Source organism: Oncorhynchus tshawytscha, linkage group LG19 (genome assembly GCF_018296145.1).
Source record: "Oncorhynchus tshawytscha isolate Ot180627B linkage group LG19, Otsh_v2.0, whole genome shotgun sequence".
NCBI lineage: Eukaryota > Metazoa > Chordata > Actinopteri > Salmoniformes > Salmonidae > Oncorhynchus > Oncorhynchus tshawytscha.
Window position 1 is genome coordinate 6,596,874 of NC_056447.1, and position 20,531 is coordinate 6,617,404.

General features: G+C 41.6%; 1 pseudogene; it reads left to right on the forward strand.

Annotated features, from left to right (window-relative positions):
* The window catches only part of LOC112219192, an 87,241-nt pseudogene that overhangs the window by 36,529 nt on the left and 30,181 nt on the right, over positions 1–20,531 (forward strand).

Here is a 20,531-nt window from a genome sequence, read left to right on the forward strand (position 1 = left end):
ACCTGCCTCTGATTGAGAACCATATCAGGCCCAAACACAGAAACAGACAAACAAGACATCCAACATAGAATGCCCACTCAGATCACCCCCTGACCAAACAAAACATAGAACATACAAAGCAAACTATGGTCAGGGTGTGACAGTCTGTGACCAACAGATGCATATCTTTATTCCCAGTCATGTGAAAACCATAGATTAGGGCCTACTGAATTCATTTAATTTGACTAATTTTGTTATATGAACTGTAACTCAGTAAAATCTTTGGAATGTTACATGTTGCATTTATATTTTTGTTCATTATATTATTGGGGGGGTTAGCTAACAGGGGGCAATACTATCATTATACCACAATGTTTTATGAGTATATAATCTGACATCGCCCAACCCTAGCTCTATTGTGTGAGGCCTGCGAGGAGATGAGTGTGTGTGTGTGTTTTGTTCTATAGACCTGAAAGTGAAGCTACTCAGCAGAGACGAGAGCCACCAGTTCTACACACCCGTCCTCCCTGCCATTGTCATTTTTCAATTCTACAGTGTCTCTCTCTCGCTCTCTCCCATGACTGTCCTGATCAGGTCAAGTTACAGGAGACCACAACCCTACAGATTATCTCTCAACCCCAACAGCGGAGAGATCTAGGGGTCTGAAGATGTGTTTTTTTTTATGGCCCCTCACACCCCTGGAAAATCTCAGGCCACAGACAAATACCTTTGTCCTGTTACTATGGAGAACCAGCCTCAGAACATTAAACATGAAATAAAGGGACTTTGGATCAATGGTTTCCGTCAGCCACAATGGTGGTCATGACGATAGATGGAATATGAAAATGTATGTCATTTGTTTTGTTATTAAAGGTTAATAGATGACGTTATTACGAAAACATTGTAATGTGAAGGGTTTTCCTAGTATATGTTTGATGTTTATACATTGTACGTTGTATGGAAAATATCCAAATCAAAGAGAATGTTTTGGGGAAGATGAAATGTTAAGTTGTCTAAAATTGGATTTGAGAAAAATCTGGACCTTGCCTCATTAACTTGGTACGCCCAGAGAATTGCCCTAAAGGCGGTTACGCCCACTTCTGACCCAAGGGTATAAAACCTGTGAGTATAGAATTTACAGGAGGACTACGTGACCCCAGCTGCAGCAAGGTCTAAAAAAGTAAACGAACCCAGAACGCAACGCAAGTTTGAGGACAAAGAAATCCTTTTCTACCCAAGCTACGGATGAGTAGCTGTGTCTAAGGGGGCGAATTCAAGTCGAACCATCTAGCCTCTATCTCCCATAGAATCGTGGTATCTAAAGGGTTTCATTCCTATGCTGTGAGCTCTGAGCTACAGCTGTCTGTCTTCAGAAGACCCCTTCCAGAGAAAAGGGTGAGGGAACAGACTCATAAGCCAAAAAGGACACTGACATCAGGAGGACAAACAGGGAGGGGCGCAGGGAAGTGCGTCATCAAAGAGCGGAACGGTCCACGCAGAGAATCCTCTGAGATCATCCCCACGTAATTACATCATTATATTCTGACCCAGAAGAGTGGCGGTTTGGGGCAAGGCTAGGGTTAGAATAGCATAGCTGACAAATTCACCCAAATGTATATTTCTCTGTGTACTTTCTTTTTTCTCTCTCTTTTGAAATCCTCATTGTGGGTAACACGCGCCATAGTGTGTTGGCCTGTTATACTAAGTTCTAATCAAGTTCTAATCAAACACCTATAATGTGTTTTGTCTATGTGTATCTTTTATCATCATTTTAGCTTTTTAGGAAAGACATTTTCTACTAAGATTGGTGTGGTACGAATTCATCAGTAAGACTCACTCGGGTCCTTGCAGATTCACGGGCTATACGACGTTCAGAACGAGATTGGTAGAGGTAACTGGTTAATTAGCGGCTGTTGTAAAATCGATATTCTGATATTCTTTGAGTTAATTTGGGAAATAGAAACTCAATAAAAACTAGTTTTCCCATGGTGCCCCAGGTCAATGAGTTAATAATTGCATGATTCAGTTAATCACGCAATTAGAAACTTGTAATCATTCGATGACCAACAGTTGTCACATTAACTAATACAACGTCACGACAACAGTTTAGTCTTCAGGTGACTAAGTGTGTTACTGAAATGCTTTCAAGCTTGTTCACCCTCACTTTCTCAACAATCACACACTTGCTGATACGTCTTTCCTAACCCACACACACACATACAAACACACACACACACAGCCCCACAACCCCCCACAAACAAACACACACACACTCAAACATATTTCAATCCCATCTTGCTTCCTCCCTCCCTCTCTCAGAGAGACCCATTATCAGGAGACAGAGCCTGTAGTGCTGTCAGTGTGCTCTGGGGAGAGCAGGGCTCTGAGTAGAACGCGTAATCCCATCGCTCCCCGGTGTGGAGCTGTCTGTATTCCAATCCCATCGCTCCCCGGTGTGGAGCTGTCTATGTTCCAATCCCATCGCTCCCCAGTGTGGAGCTGTCTATGTTCCAATCCCATCGCTCCCCGGTGTGGAGCTGTCTGTGTTCCAATCCCATCGCTCCCCGGTGTGGAGCTGTCTGTGTTCCAATCCCATCGCTCCCGGTGTGGAGCTGTCTGTGTTCCAATCCCATCGCTCCCTGGTGTGGAGCTGTCTGTGTTCCAATCCCATCGATCCCCGGTGTGGAGCTGTCTGTGTTCCAATCCCATCGCTCCCCGGTGTGGAGCTGTCTGTGTTCCAATCCCATCGCTCCCTGGTGTGGAGCTGTCTGTGTTCCAATCCCATCGCTCCCCAGTGTGGAGCTGTCTGTGTTCCAATCCCATTGCTCAGATTATTCACCGCTTCTCGTGTCCCCGGGTCAATTTCAGCAGCTCAGTCGGCGTCGGGGTCAAATTCAGGATGTACCTGTGTCTCCAATCACCTTTGTTAGAAAATACTTTTTTGGGATGAAATGTCCTTGAAAATCTGTCCTGGAAATGATTGGTATAATGTAATATTTGTTTGTGTTTTTACATTGAAGGGAAATGTGAAGATCCACAAATAAACTTTGATTGCTGCTCCCGCGATTGATTTATAATTGATCTTTAATTGGCACAAACAGTGAGCAGACATAGCTTATTATTTTATGCCCTATGAGCCCTTGTGCACTAGTCAAAAGTAGGGAATAGGCTGCCATTTGGGGTGCATCCTCTCTTCATAGTGTGAGACGATGTGGCATCACTCTGGGGAGGTGATGGAGCCTAGTGAGAGGCAATACGTTCTAATTTACCAACGCTAGATCTGGTTATTAATCATCTAAAATATCCTCGGAGCAACACGGTACAATCAATAGGTACCAAGCTGTAATGATGAAATGGAGAGAAAATCATTAGGAGGCTTCTATTCTTGTTCTTTAGAGAGACACACACACACACACACACACACACACACACAGAGAACAGACCCTTACAGTAAGCAAAAATTCCTTCAAATAAGGGGTTCTTTGAAGGGGTTCCTTTGAGGATTGCTCTATTATTCTACTACTTGTGCAAGTTCATAAGAGAGACATCATTTGACCAATGACAACATATAATTCTCCATTGTAAACAGTTTGCTGGCTCATTATGGTTACAATATACTGTATACTGGACAACCCTATTCTGTCTGACACCCTGTTGAGTTTGCTCCGCATATGTGGGAACTCCTTCAAGACTGTTGGAAAAGCATTCCAGGTGAAGCTGGTTGAGAGAATGCCAAGAGCATGCAAAGCTGTGAGAACTATATCTCCCTCCTCTTTCTGTCCTGTGTGTGATAGGCTGGCACTGTGTGTGTGTGTGCATCTGACAGCAGCATGGTGAGAGAGGCTGCCATTGACAGGACACAGTGCTGGCTGCCACTCAACAGACGCAGTTCCATCAGAGGAGCCATCGTGTGTGTGTGTGTGTGTGTGTGTGTGTGTGTGTGTGTGTGTGTTTCAGGGCACACATCAGGTGTTTGGGTTGGTCCAAACAAAACAGACATACTGTACTTCTGAGAACCATATTTAACATGTACAGTGCGTTCGGAAAGTATTCATACCCCTTGACATTTTCCACATTTTGTTAAGTCACTGCCTTGTTCTAAAATGTATTAAATAATACTCATTTCAGGGATTTTCTTAATTTTTAATATTTTCTACATTGTAGAATATTAGTGAAGACATCAAAACTATGAAACAACACATATGGTATCATGTAGTTACCAAAAAAGTGTTAAACAAATATAAATATATTTGAGATTCTTGAAATAAACAAAAAACTGTTTTTGCTTTGTCATTGTGGGGTATTGTGTGTAGATTGACGAGGGGGGGAAACTATTTAATCAATTTTAGAATAAGGCTGTAACGTAACAAAATGTGGAAAAAGTCAAAAGGTCAAAACACTTTCGGAATGCGCAGTAGCTAAAGCACCAATAGCCTTTGATATCAAGACAGACAGAAGTGAATTGGCACACATCTTTTTTAATAAAGTAACAAAGCATGGAGCATTAAAAATGATTGTGTGATTTTTTTTGTTGTGTTGATTGTTATGTGACATTGTTTTTGTGTTATGGGAAAATGGCAATTCCCTAATTCCACACTGGCATTCCTTTGATGGTGGGTGAGTGACAGTATTAGTATTTTCCTCTCCTTATCCCTGTGTTCAGGGGTATGTTCGGGCTTTGGGGTTGGCTAGGGTCGAGGGTTAGGAGCCCTGACCCTTCTACTGGAGCCAAAGACAACAGAGAGGCAGGGGTGCACGGGTGCAGGGAGGGGAGGGGAGAACAAAAGTGACCAAAAGGCAAAGTTCAAATGTGAGGGCCAGCAGGCCACTGTTTTCTGTGTGCAGCTCAGCAGGACTGTTCTTCTGTGTGCTACATTAAACACATAGCATCTCTCTCTCGCTCTCTCCCTAATTCAATGGGCTTTATTGGCATGGGAAACGTATGTTTACATTGCCAAAGCAAGTGAAATAGACAATGAACAAAAGTGAAAAACAAATAAATGAGACCCATGTTGTCCAAAAAGTTATACTTTTGACTCATCTGTCCATAGAACATTCTTCCACGAGTCTTGATGATCATCCAGGTGCTTCCAGGTGCTTTTTGGCAAACTTGAGTCAACTTTTTGTATGAGATGGGTCCCATTATGTCTGGTGAAAACAGAAACATTGCATTCCACAGTAAGAACCTCATACCAACGGTCAAGCATGGTGCTGGTAGTGTGATGGTTTGCTGCATCAGGACCTGGACGACTTACCTTAATTGTCGGAACCATGAATTCTGCTCTGTATCAGAGAATTCTACAGGAGAATGACAGGCCATCCATCTATGAGTTAGAGCTGGAGCTGAAGCTGAAGCATAGCTGGGTCATGCAGCAAGACAATAATCCTAAGCACACAATCAACTCTACATGAAAATGGTTATCCTCTCTGGTACCAGTGGGACGGTAGCGTCCCACCTCGACAACAGCAAGTGCAGGGCGCCAAATATGAAACAACAGAAATCCCATAATTAAAATTCCGTTTAAAGATAAACGTCTTGTAAATCCAACCACAGTGTCCGATTTCAAAAAGGCTTTACGGCGAAAGCACACCAAATGATTATGTTAGGTCAGCGCCTAGTCACAGAAAACCATACAGCCATTTTCCAGCCAAGGAGAGGGCTCACAAAAGTCAGAAATCGCGATTAAATTAATCACTTACCTTTGATGATCTTCATCTGGTGGCACTCCCAGGTCTCCATGTTAGACAATAAATGTTTGTTTAGTTCGATAATGTCCCTCTTTATATCCAAAAACCTATGTTTTGTTGGTGGGTTTAGATCAGTAATCCAAAGGCACAATTCACGCTCACAAAATCCAGACTAAAAGCTTTAAAAAAGTAAAATAAAAGTTCGTAGAAACATGTCAAACGATGTTTAAAATCAATCCTCAGATTGTTTTTGTCATAAATAATCAATAATATTTCAACCGGACAAAAGCTTCGTCAATAGAAAAGGAGAATTAAGAAAGACAAGGCTCCCGATCACGCGCTTGGCTCATGTCTGGAAATTTACACTGGCCTCTCATTGCAAGTGGTGTATCTCCCTCATTTTTCAGAGTAAAGGCCTGAAACAATGCCTATAGACTGGCCACATGTAGAGGAAGCCATAGAGATCATGAACTGGGTCCCAAGTCTTTTTATGGTGAATAGGCTTTCAATGGAAAAACAGCCTTTGAAAATAATAGTACATCCTAGTTGGATTTTCCTTGGGTTTTCGCCTGCCATATCAGTTCTGTTATACTCACAGACATTATTTTAACAGTTTTGGAAACTGTAGAATGTTTTCTATCCAAATCAACTTATCTGCATATCCTAGCTTACGGGCCTGAGTAACAGGCAGTTTAATTTGGGCACGCTTTTCATCCGGAGGTGAAAATACTGCCCCCTAACAAGCAACAAATTAGATTTTTGGAATGGCCAAGTTAAAGTCCAGACCTAATCATAATTGAGATGTTGTGGCACAACTTGAAACAAGTTAAATCAGTTATGCATGCAAGAGTGGGCCAACATTCCTCCACAGCGATGTGAGAGACTGATCAACAACTACAGGAAGTATTTGGTTGCAGTCATTGCTGCTAAAGGTGAGACAAACAGTAATTGAGTGTAAGGGGGCAATTACTTTTACACACAGGGGAATTGGGTGTTGCATAACTTTGTTAATTAAATAAATACAATCAGTATTATTATTATTATTTGTTTTTTTTATGAACCCAGGTTACCTTTATCTAACATTAGGTGTTGGTTGAAGATCTGATAATTCAGTATCAAAAATATGCAAAAATAGAGAAAATCAGAAAGGGGGCAAAATCTTTGTCCCGGCACTGGTGTCCAGATGGAATTTGTAGTCGGGGCAACTGGACCTTTTTTGGAACACCATTATTTTGTCTGACTGAGTTTTACTGTCGAGGCCCAGGTCTGACAGAATCTGTGCAGAATATCTAGGTGCTGCTGTAGGCACTCCTTGGTTTGGGGACAGAAGCACCATATCATCAGCAAACATTAGACACTTGACTTCAGATTCTAGTAGGGTGAGGCAGGGTGCTGCAGACTGTTCTACTGCCCTCGCCAATTCGTTGACATACACAGTATGTTGAAGAGGGTGTGGCTCAAGCTGCATACCTATGTCATGGAACTGTGTGAAGAAATGTGTATTTTGCCAATTTTGTTTGTGTACATGGATTTTATAATGTCGTATGTTTTACCCCAACACTACTTTCCATCAATTTGTATAGCAGACCCTCATGCCAAATTGAGTCAAATGATTTTGGGAAATCAAAAAAGCATGAGAAGACTTTGCCTTTGTTTTGGTTTGTTTGCTTGGAAATAAGGTGTGCAGGGTGAATACATGGTCTGTCATACAGTCATTTGGTAAAAAGTCAATTTGACATTGTTTTCACTGAGGAAATGTATGAGTCTGCTGTCAATGATAACGCAGAGAATGTTCCCAAGGTTGCTGTTGACGAATATCCCACGGTAGTTATTGAGGTCAAATTTGTCTTTGCTTTTGTGGATTGGGGTGATCAGTCCTTGGTTCCCAAATATTGGGGAAGATGCCAGAGCTGAGGATGATGTTAAAGAGTTTAAAACCTGTTGAGGATAGGGGGCAGTATTTTCACTTTGGATGAATTGCGTGCCCATAGTGAACTGCATCAAACTCTGTCCTAGATTGCTAATATATATATATATATTATTATTACTATTGGATAGAAGTTTCTAAAACTGTTTGAATTATGTCTGTGAGTATAACAGAACTCATAGGGCAGGCAATCTTCCAAACAAGAAGTGAAATTCTGAAAGTTGGGGCAACTTTGATGTCATCGCCCCCTCCTTTCCCAACAAGATATGGATCTGGAAGCACTTCCTACGCCTTCCACTAGATGTCCTCATTCAGTAGAAAGTGGAATGGAGCATTTGCTGTGAACTTTGACCTAATGGAAGGGGAAATAGTCAGTGTCCCGACAGAATGCCATTTTCCTGTGGCGCATTTCTCTGTGAGTGCTACGGCTGTTCCATTTAGCTCCAGATGAAAACGAATGATCCGGTTGGAACGTTATTGGATATATATGATAATAACATCCTGAATATTGATTCTCTACTTAGTTTGACCAGTTTATTCGACCTGGAATATCTTTTGGAAGTTTTCGTGCGAGTTATCTTGGACCAGCAGTCAGTTTTTGGGCACGTGAGCTGAAAGTGATAGCAAATGCAGCTACTTGGACACTAGTATTGGACATTATGGAACAAAACAACAATTTATTGTGGAACTAGGACTCCTTGCACTACATTCTGATGAAAGATCATCAAAGGTCAGGGAATATTTATGTTGTATGTTCGTATTTCTGTTGACTCCAACATGACGGTTACGTCTGAGCGCCGTCTCAGATTAATGCAATGTTAGGCTTTTTCCGTAACGTTTAAAAAAAATCTGACACAGCGGTTGCATTAAGAACCAGTGTATCTTTCATTATGTTACGACTTCTATAAATGGTGCGGTGGAGGAGTCAAACGCAGAGAGCAGGTAATATCGTATGTGAATCTATTTATTCCAACGACAGCGGAGACATGGACATGCCAACACTAGGGCGTAAGAAACAACCCGTCCAAAATACACAGGACTAACACTGTCTGGAAAATAATGAGATAACACTTATACACCAACACCAAAATAACAGAGAACAAGCCCGCACAAATACCCAGCGGGCCTGGTGCCCTTAAATAGCCTACAAACAAACACTAACTCAAAATAGGTGTACCCAACTAAACCCAATAAACAGAAACAAACGGAAAGGGAATCGATGGCAGCTAATAGGCCGGCGACGACGACCGCCGAGCGCCGCCCGAACAGGAAGAGGCACCATCTTCGGCGAGATTCGTGACACATTATATGTAGAACATGTATCTTTAGTCAAAGTTTATGATGAGTATTTCTGTTATCTGGCGTAGCTTTCTATAAATCCTCCGGATATTTTGGAGGAATTTCTGAATTTCTGAGATTTGTGGATATAAAAATTGCATATTATCGAACAAAACATAAATGTACTGTGTAACATGTCATATGACTGTCATCTGATGAAGATTTTCAAAAGGTTAGTGATTCATTTTATCTCTAATCCTGCTTTTGTGATTTTACCTTTGGCTGGAAAAAATGGTTGCGTTTTTTCTTTGGTTTGGTGGTGGTCTAACATAAATATATGTTGTGTTTTCCCTGTAAAACATTTAAAAAATCTGACACGATGGGTAGATGAACAAGATGTTTATCTTTCAAATGAGGTTTTGGACTTGTTAATGAGTGAAAGTTAAATATTTCTAAAGAATATTTTTGAATTCCCTGCGCCACCCTGCGCCAACTTTTCAGCTGAACAGGGGGGTTCCCCTCAGGGAACTCCTCACCATAACAGGTTTTAACCTCTCTGGGATATGTGGGACGACCACCTGGCCAAAAGCCAGGGAAAATGCAGAGTGCCAAATTCAAATAAATTACTACACAATTCTAACTTTCATTAAATCACACATGCAAGATAGCAAATTAAAGCTACACTTGCTGTGAATCCAGCCAACGTGTCAGATTTCAAAAAGGCTTTTCGGCTAAAGCAAACAATGCTATTATCTGAGGATAGCACTTCCGTAAATAAAGAGAGAAAGCATATCTCAACCCTGCAGGCGCGACACAAACGCAGAAATAAAAATATAATTCATGCCTTTGACGAGCTTCTTTTGTTGGCACTCCAATAGGTCCCATAAACATCACAAATGGTCCTTTTGTTCGATTAATTCCGTCAATATATATCCAAAATGTCCATTTATTTGGCGCGTTTGATCCAGAAAAACACCGGTCCCAACTTGCTCAACGTGACTACAAAATATCTCAAAAGTTACCTGTAAACTTCGCCAAAACATTTCAAACTACTTTTGTTATACAACTTTAGGTATTTTTTAACGTAAATAATCGATAAAATTGAAGACGGGATGATCTGTGTTCAATACAGGAAGAAAACAAACTGAAGCATGCTTTCTGGTCACGCGCCTCTAACTAACAGTACACTTCAAGTGACCCTCGTTCAAGATGGCCGTACTTCTTCATTACACAAAGGAATAACCTCAACCAATTTTGAAAGACGGAAATACATTGAAAAGAGAGTGACCTCAAAAAAAAATCTGAATGGTTTGTCTTCGAGGTTCCGCCTGCTAAATAAGTTCTGTTATACTCACAGACATGATTCAGAGTGTTTTCTATCCAAATCTACTAATACTATACATATCTTATCTTCTGGGGATGAGTAGCAGGCAGTTGAATTTGGGCATGCATTTCACCCGGACATGAAAGTACTGCCCTCTGTCACCAAGAAGTTCACACGTTTTTGGTTACTACATGATTCCATATGTGTTATTTCGTAGTTTTGATGTCTTCGCTATTATTCTATAATGTGGAAAATAGTAAAAATAAAGAAAAACCCTTGAATGAGTAGGTGTGTTCAAACTTTGACTGGTACTGTACCTTAAAAAAAAGGTAGGGACGTGGATCAGAAAACCAGTCAATATCTGGTGGCATCACCATTTACCTCATGCAGCACGACACATCTCCTTTGCATAGAGTTGATCAGGCGGTTGATTGTGGCCTGTGGATTGTTGTCCCACTCCTCTTTAATGGCTGTGTGAAGATGCAGGATATTGGCTGGAACTGGAACGCGCTGTTGTAAACATCGATCCACAGCATCCCAAACTTGCTCAATGGGTATTATCTCTGGTGAGTATGAAGGCCATGGAAGAACTGGGACATTTTCAACTTCCAGGAATTGTGTACAGATCCTTGCGACATGTTGCTGATAAAATCGATAAAATGCAATTGTGTTCATTGTCCGTAGCTTATGCCTGCCCATACTATAACCCCACCGCTACCATGGGCACTCTGTTCACAATGTTAACATCGGCAAACCGCTCGCTCATACAATGCCACAATGTCTGCCATCAGCCCGGTACAGTTGAAACCAGTATTCATCCATGAAGAGCACAGCTTGCCAGTGGCCATTGAAGTTGAGCATTTGCCAACTGAACTCAGTTACAACGCCAAACTGCAGTCAAGTTAAGACCCTGGTAAGGAAGACGAGCACACAGATGAGCTTCCCTGAGATGTTTTCTGATAGTTTGTGCAGAAAATCTTTGGTTGTGCAAACCCACAGTTTCTTCAGCTGTCCGGGTGCTGGTCTCAGTTGATCCCACAGGTGAAGAATGTGGAGGTCCTGGGCTGACGTTGTTACACGTGGTCTGTGGTTGTGAGGCCGGTTGGACGTACCGCTAAATTCTCTAAAACGACGTTAGAGGTAGAGAAATTACGTTATGGTAGAGAAATTAACAGTAAATTCTCTGGCAACAGCTCTGGTGGACATTCAGGCAGTCAGCATGCCAATTGCACGCTCCCTCAAAAATTCAGACATGTGTGGCATTGTGTTGTGTGACAAAACTGCACATTTTAGAGTGACCTTATATTTTCCCCAGCACAAGGTGCACCTGTGTAATGATCACGCTGTTTAATCAGCTTCTTGATGTGCCACACCTGTCAGGTGGATGGATTATCTTGGCAAAGGAGATATGGTCACTAACAGGGATGTAAACAAATGTGAGAGAAATAAGATTTTTGTGTGTATAAAACATTTCTGGTATCTTGTTTTCAGCTCATGAAACATGATCCCAACATGAGACCAACAATTTACATGTTGCGTTTATATTTATGTTCAGTATAAAATTTGACAAGGAAAAAAACTAAATAATGGCAATAGGAAAAAGAAAAAGAATAGCCGTGATCTACAGCTTTACCTTTAAGTGGACCACAAAATATAAAAGATAAGATAAAGTACTTAGGGTCCTTAATAAGTGACAACAAACAACAAATATATAAAGATAAATGCATCCCATTACATAACAATATGAAAGTAGATCTAATTAAATGGAACAATCTTCCCTTGAATCTTACAGGTAGAATAAACCTCTTCAGAATGGCATGGCTACGAACGTTTTCATATTTATTCTTGGTAATACCAATTAGCCAACCAAAGACAGTCATTAAAAAAGTATACTCATTCAGAACAGACCTTATACGGGCAAATAAAAAAATAAAAACTCGCCACCTAAGGGTTTTACATGCGACATATACACTGCTCAAAAAAATAAAGGGAACACTTAAACAACACAATGTAACTCCAAGTCAATCACACTTCTGTGAAATCAAACTGTCCACTTAGGAAGCAACACTGATTGACAATAAATTTCACATGCTGTTGTGCAAATGGAATAGACAATAGGTGGAAATTATAGGCAATTAGCAAGACACCCCCAATAAAGGAGTGGTTCTGCAGGTGGTGACCACAGACCACTTCTCAGTTCCTATGTTTCCTGGCTGATGTTTTGGTCACTTTTGAATGCTGGCGGTGCTTTCACTCTAGTGGTAGCATGAGACGGAGTCTACAACCCACACAAGTGGCTCAGGTAGTGCAGCTCATCCAGGATAGCACATCAATGCGAGTCGTGGCAAGAAGGTTTGCTGTGTCTGTCAGCGTAGTGTCCAGAGCATGGAGGCGCTACCAGGAGACAGGCCAGTACATCAGGAGATGTAGAGGAGGCTGTAGGAGGGCAACAACCCAGCAGCAGGACCGCTACCTCCGCCTTTGTGCAAGGAGGAGCAGGAGGAGCACTGCCAGAGCCCTGCAAAATGACCTCCAGCAGGCCACAAATGTGCATGGGTCTGCTCAAACGGTCAGAAACAGACTCCATGAGGGTGGTATGAAGGCCCGACGTCCACAGGTGGGGGTTGTGCTTACAGCCCAACACTGTGCAGGACGTTTGGCATTTGCCAGAGAACACCAAGATTGGCAAATTCGCCACTGGCGCCCTGTGCTCTTCACAGATGAAAGCAGGTTCACACTGAGCACATGTGACAGACGTGACAGAGTCTGGAGACGCCGTGGAGAACGTTCTGCTGCCTGCAACATCCTCCAGCATGACCGGTTTGGCGGTGGGTCAGTCATGGTGTGGGGTGGTATTTCTTTGGGGGGCCGCACAGCCCTCCATATGCTCGCCAGAGGTAGCCTGACTGATCAGCCTGTAGTGTGGTTTTCCACTTTGAGTGTGACTCCAAATCCAGACCTCCATGGGTTGATAACTTTGATTTCCATTGATCATTTTTGTGTGATTTTGTTGTCAGCACATTCAACTATGTAAAGAAAAAAGTATTTAATAAGAATATTTCATTCATTCAGATCTAGGATGTGTTATTTTAGCGTTCCCTTCATTTTTTTGAGCAGTGTAGTTAAATGCACTAAAGACGAACAACAGGCACATAGTGAAGATGCGCATGCTCATCCCCAGAATATTTTCACGTGTCTATTTTCAACGGATAAAGCTAAGAACATGAACAACTTCATAGTTAAGAACACTATGGAAGAAAATGGGACGTATTCTGCAAAAACCAATATCACTAAAAACACATCCCTATGGAACAATCCTTGGATAGCTTCTCAGAATTCACCGATAAATGACTTGGTAATTGGAAATACATTTCCATGACAGAATTCAAAAGCAATTTTGGACTGACCAATGTAGATATTTTCAAAATACATGCAACTTAAAAGTTTATCACAAAATGTTGATTTGAAGTATTTTGGACATAGAGCAATCTTGAGGGAATCCTATTTGAGTCAGAAAAGGATATTGATATGGTGACCTTGCAGAGAGCCTATCCAACTGACAATCTCTTAGAAAAAAAATTAAGACATAAAAAGAACTGATATTGGCACAAGATGGAGCGAATGTTGGAACATAACTAATGAAATTAAAGTTAACAAAAATGTACGCTCAATCCAGTATAAACTAATCTGTAGAATGTATTACACAAGAGTCCAAATTCTAATTCTACAGCACCATGACAGAGTCATGTCTTAAATGTAAAACCAACAATGACTTAATAAAGCATGCCTTCTGGGAACGTTATAAAGCTATGGGCGGAGCTAGAAAATTGGCTGTCAGAATTATTCGAATGTCAATGTCCATTTAATCCATCTGTCTGGATATTTCAAGACACAGCATTTGAGGGTGCAATGAGATACACGTTGCGTTGGATGGTGTAAAGTACTTAAGTACTTTTAAGAATTACTTAAGTAGTTTTTGGGGGTATCTGTACTTTACTAGTTATATTCCTAAGGAAAGTACTTTTTACTCGCATAAAGGTTCCTTGTTACATTTTAAAAGTACTTGTTACATTTTGAATGCTCGGGCAGGACAGCAATTTGGTCCAATTCACGCACCTATCAATAAAAGGCATTGTCACCCCTACTGCCTCTAATCAGGTGGACTCAGTAAACACATACTGTGTTTGTAAATTATGTCGGAGTGTTGGAGTGTGCCCCTGTCTGTCGGTATTTTTTTAAATAAGAAAATCATGCTGTCTGGTTTGCATAATATAAGGATTTTGATATGTAGCATTTACTTTTATATAAGTGTGATAATTGAGTACTTTTCCCACCACTGTACTTAAGTAAACCTGATAAAACCAGATACTTTTAGTAGTATTTTACTCGTTGACCTTCACTTTTACTTGAGTTATTTTCTATTAAGGTATTTTTTACTTTTACTCAAGTATGACAAGTATTTCCACCACTGGTTGGACAACATTTTTCTCGTCAATCATCCTGAAAAAAACATATACATAACCAGAAATGGACCATTCCTCCATCGCACCATTGGGTGCACTCTGCCTGCTCTCCAGGACACCTGTCATGGGCGTCTGAAGAAGAGGACCAAGGTGCAGCGTGGTGAGCGTACATATTCCTTTTTTATTCGAAATGACGCCGACAAAAACAATAAACAATACAAAACAACCGTGAACCTTAAGGGCTATGTGCCACAAACAAAGTTAACTTCCCACAAAGACAGGTGGGAAAAAGGGCTACCTAAGTATGGTTCCCAATCAGAAACAACGATAAACAGCTGTCCCTGATTGAGAACCCTACCCGGCCAAAACATAGAAATACAAATAATAGAACGAAAGAACATAGAATACCCACCCCAAATCACACCCTGACCAAACCAAAATAGAGACATAAAAAGGATCTCTAAGGTCAGGGCGTGAAAACACCTACAACACCCGGTGTCACAGGAAGGCCACCATAAGGCAGCTAACTACCTGTCCCCCTCCTGCCCCCTGGACTTCCTAACACCCCTAGTGCATGTGACTAATAAACTCAACTAATCTAAAGACAGAGCCATTTACTCCCGATCGGTAACTGAGCTAATAGCTATGATAGAGCAGGTGTTACGGTTTTCTAGGTGTGAAGGAGAGTCGGACCAAAATGCAGCGTGTAGATTGCAATCCATGTTTAATGAACGAACGTAAAACACGAATCAATAACAAACACTACAAAACAAAGAACTTAACGAAAACCGAAACAGCCTATACTTGTGTAAACTAACACTGAGCCAGGAACAACGACACATAGGACAATCACCCACGACAAACTCAAAGAATATGGCTGCCTAAATATGGTTCCCAATCAGAGACAACGATAAACACCTGCCTCTGATTGAGAACCACTCCAGACAGCCATAGACTTTGCTAGATAACCCCACTAGCTACAATCCCAATACATACACACCAAAACCCCAAGACAAAACACACCACAATACAAAAACCCCATGCCACACCCTGGCCTGACCCAATACATGAAGAAAAACACAAAATACTTAGACCAGGGCGTGACAGCAGGCAAGGATACACAGCAACCTCTCCAAGCTCACTCATCAGTAAATTGATTAGGATCCAATGCATGCATACAGTAGATACGACAGATCGAAGGAGAAAACTGTGCGTTATGACAGGGCTCAGCTTCAGTACTATTGATTTCAGTCTTTATCCTCCAAAGCTGAGTCATTTCCATTTCTCAGACTCCATTATGGCTCTTCCCTGAGCCAGATGGAGATCAATTTCATGTTTATTCACCACCGTTTGCTGGGTGCTGGGGAAACTGGCTCGGAGATGATTGTGATGGGGATTTTCAGCTCTGGTGGCTTGTTTTACAATGGCAGTGACAGAGAGAAACCGTTTTTTATTAGCGGCAGAGGGGAGTCTAAGTGACAGTTTCATTTAATGGCTTAATGCTCTGTGGGAGCGTTGTGTGATGGACGCGTTAGAATAAGGACATCAGCAAGATGGGATTGCTATTGTGTGTTAGAGCTTTTCATTATTGGTTGAATTATGTCCATGAAAGAGTAAGTCACTTTGTGTATGTGCAGTACAAGTGTGTGGGTTGCTTTGATTTTGTGTGTGCATTTTTGGTACATTTACTGATGCCTGCTTACTTGTATTTGTGTGTGTGTGCGTGTGTGTGTGCGTGTGTGTGTGTGTGTGTGTGCGTGTGCGTGCGTGCGTGGGCGTGCATGGGCGTGCGTGCATGCGAATGTTGACAGTGACTGTTGCTTACCAAGAAGATAGTTCTGACTTAAATCTGCTTGAAAATCTATGGCAATACTTGAAAATGGTTGTCCAGCAATGATCAACAACCAATTTGACAGTGCTTGAAGAGTTTAGAAAATAATAACGGGCAACTATTGTACAATCCAGATGTGAAAAGCTCTTAGAGACTTCCTCAGAAAGACTCACAGCTGTAATCACTTTCAAAATTTATTCTAAAATGTCTCATGGGTGACTCATGGGTGTGAATACTAAAAACATGCTTTCACTTTGTCATTATGGGGTACTTTGTGAAGATGGGTGAGAAAAAAATGTAATCCATTTTGAATTCGGTGTGTAACAACATCATGTTGAATAAATCAAAGGGTATGAATACTTTCTGAAGGCACTGTATTTAAGGTCACACAGAAATCATACCATGAAGTCCAAGCAACTGTCTGTAGATCTCAGAGCTATAATTGTGTCATATCTGTCCTGTGAGGATCCAAATAGGTCAGATCAGCTTTGCAATAAATAATTTCAACCAGACCCCTTCTCACCCGCAGAGGAGGGGAGGAAGAAACTGGTGGGGGTTACACCTCACACCCTGTTGTAAATCAAGGACAGAACACAGACATCCCTCTCCAAATTCACCCAAGGAATGTGCTTTGTTATAAGAATACTTTTCCCGCCGAAACTCTAACACGTTCAAAAGTAACTACTGGAACAATATTTCTAACATAGAACGTGGGGAATGGTCAGAGGTGACCCAAAAGAACACTAATGTCGTATATTAATGTCGTTACGACTAATGTCATAATATTATTTTGTGATGTCATTAAAAAGGTTATAAAGGAAATACTGTAACTTGAAAAGTTACACACTACATGCATGAAGTTTCCATCCTCTGCGTTGTGCATGCTACACTATATGAAAAATGATGAAAGTATTTTTGTCACCCATCTAACACCATCCTTGCCGTAAAGCGTGGTGGTGGCAGCATCATGATATGGGGATGATATTCAGCAGCAGGTACTGGGAGACTAGTAAGGTTAGAGGGAACAATGAATGGAGCCAAATACAGGCAAATCCTTGATGAGAACCTGCTTCAGAGTGCAAACGACCTTAGACTGGGGTGAAGATTTACATTCCAACAGCATACAGCCAAAGCAAAGCTGGAATGGCTTCAGAACAAGAATATGAAAGTCCTTAACTTCTTCGATATAGGGGGCGCTCTTTTAATTTTGGGATAAAAAAACGTTCCCGTTTTAAACAAGATATTTTGTCACGAAAAGATGCTCGACTATGCATATAATTGACAACTTTGGAAAGAAAACACTCTGACGTTTCCAAAACTGCAAAGATATTGTCTGTGAGTGCCACAGAACTAATGCTACAGGCGAAACCAAGATGAAATTTCATACAGGAAGTGCACCAGATTTTGAATGCGCTGTGTTCCAATGTCTCCTTATATGGCTGTGAATGCACCAGGAATGAGCCTACACTTTCTGTCGTTTCCCCAAGGTGTCTGCAGCATTGTGACGTATTTGTAGGCATATCATTGGAAGATTGACCTTAAGAGACTACATTTACCAGGTGCCCGCTTGGTGTCCTCCGTCGAAATTATTGCGTAATCTCCAGCTGCGTGCATTTTTCCATTTGGTTCAGAGGAGAAACCAAACTGCCACGAATGATTTATCATCGAATAGATATGTGAAAAACACCTTGAGGATTGATTCTAAACAACGTTTGCCATGTTTCTGTCAATATTATGGAGTTCATTTGGAAAAAAGTTTGGCATTGTAATGATTGAATTTTCGGTTTTTTTTCTTAGCCAAACGTGATGAACAAAACGGAGCGATTTCTCCTACACAAATAATATTTTTGGAAAAACTGAACATTTGCTATCTAACTGAGAGTCTCCTCATTGAAAACATCCGAAGTTCTTCAAAGGTAAATTATTTTATTTGAATGCTTTTCTTGTTTTTGTGAAATTGTTGCCTGCTGAATGCTAGGCTTAATGCTATGCTAGCTATCAATACTCTTACACAAATCCTTGTGTAGCTATGGTTGAAAAGCATATTTTGAAAATATGAGATGACAGTGTTGTTAACAAAAGGCTAAGCTTGTGAGCCAATATATTTATTTCGTTTCATTTGCGATTTTCATGAATAGTTAACGTTGCATTATGGTAATGAGCTTGAGGCTATGATTACGCTCCCGGATACGGGATTGCTCGACGGAAGAAGTTAAGTGGACCATCCAAAACTCAGACTTGAATCCCATTGGAAAGATTTGAAGATTGCTGTTCACCAGCACTCCCCATTTAACTTAACAGAGTTTGAAAAAATATGCAAGGAAGAATGTGAGAAAATCCACAAATCCAGATGTACAAAGCTGATATAGAAATACTCAAGAAGACTGAAAGCTGTAATCATCATCAAAGGTGCTTGTACAAAGTATTGACTCAGGGGTGTGAATACTTATGTAAATTAGATATTTCTGTATTTAATTTTCAATAAATTCGCTAACATTTGTTATTATGGGGTATTGTCCTCCGGCAGCGACATCTGGACCCGACGTCACTAACAAAAACAAAAAACTAGAGATATTGGTGTGCAAAATAGCAGAAAAGTAAATAAATAAAAACAGTATGGGGATGAGGTAGGTAAAAATGGGTGGGCTATTTACCGATAGACTATGTACAGCTGCAGCGATCAGTTAGCTGCTCAGATAGCAGATGTTTGAAGTTGGTGAGGGAGATAAAAGAATCCAACTTCAGCGATTTTTGCTATTCGTTCCAGTCACAGGCAGCAGAGAACTGGAACTGCAAAGTAATTGGTGAACCAGGCAAGGCAGTCATCCGAAAAACCGAGGCTACTGAGTCTGCCGATAAGAATATGGTGATTGACAGAGTCGAAAGCCTTGGCAAGGTCGATGAAGTCGGCAGCACAGTACTGTCTTTTATCGATGGCGGTTATGATATCGTTTAGTACCTTGAGCGTGGCTGAGGTGCACCCGTGACCGGCTCGGAAACCAGATTGCACAGCGGAGAAGGTACGGTGGGATTCGAGATGTTCAGTGACCTGTTTGTTGACTTGGCTTTCGAAGACCTTAGATAGGCAGGGCAGGATGGATATAGGTCTGTAACAGTTTGGGTCCAGGGTGTCTCCCCCTTTGAAGAGGGGGATGACTGCATCAGCTTTCCAATCCTTGGGGATCTCAGACGATATGAAAGAGAGGTTGAACAGGCTTGTAATAGGGGTTGCGACAATGGCGGCGGATAGTTTCAGAAATAGAGGGTCCAGATTGTCAAGCCCAGCTGATTTGTACGGGTCCAGGTTTTGCAGCTCTTTCAGAACATCTGCTATCTGGATTTGGGTAAAGGAGAACCTGAAGAGGCTTGGGCGAGTAGCTGCGGGGGGGGCGGAGCTGTTGGCCGAGGTTGGAGTAGCCAGGCGGAAGGCATGGCCAGCCGTTGAGAAATGCTTGTTGAAGTTTTCGATAATCATGGATTTATCGGTGGTGACCGTGTTACCTAGCCTCAGTGGAGTGGGCAGCTGGGAGGAGGTGCTCTTGTTCTCCATGGACTTCACAGTGTCCCAGAACTTTTTGGAGTTGGAGCTACAGGATGCAAATTTCTGCCTGAAGAAGCTGGCCTTAGCTTTCCTGACTGACTGCGTGTATTGGTTCCTGACTTCCCTGAACAGTTGCATATTGCGGGGACTATTCGATGCTATTGCAGTCCGCCACAGGATGTTTTTGTGCTGGTCGAGGGCAGTCAGGTCTGGAGTGAACCAAGGGCTATATCTGTTCTTAGTTCTGCATTTTTTGAACGGAGCATGCTTATCTAAAATGGTGAGGAAGTTACTTTTAAAGAATGACCAGGCATCCTCAACTGACGGGATGAGGTCAATGTCCTTACAGGATACCCGGGCCAGGTCGATTAGAAAGGCCTGCTCACAGAAGTGTTTTAGGGAGCGTTTTACAGTGATGAGGGGTGGTCGTTTGACTGCGGCTCCGTAGAGGATGCAGGCAATGAGGCAGTGATCGCTGAGATCCTGGTTGAAGACAGCGG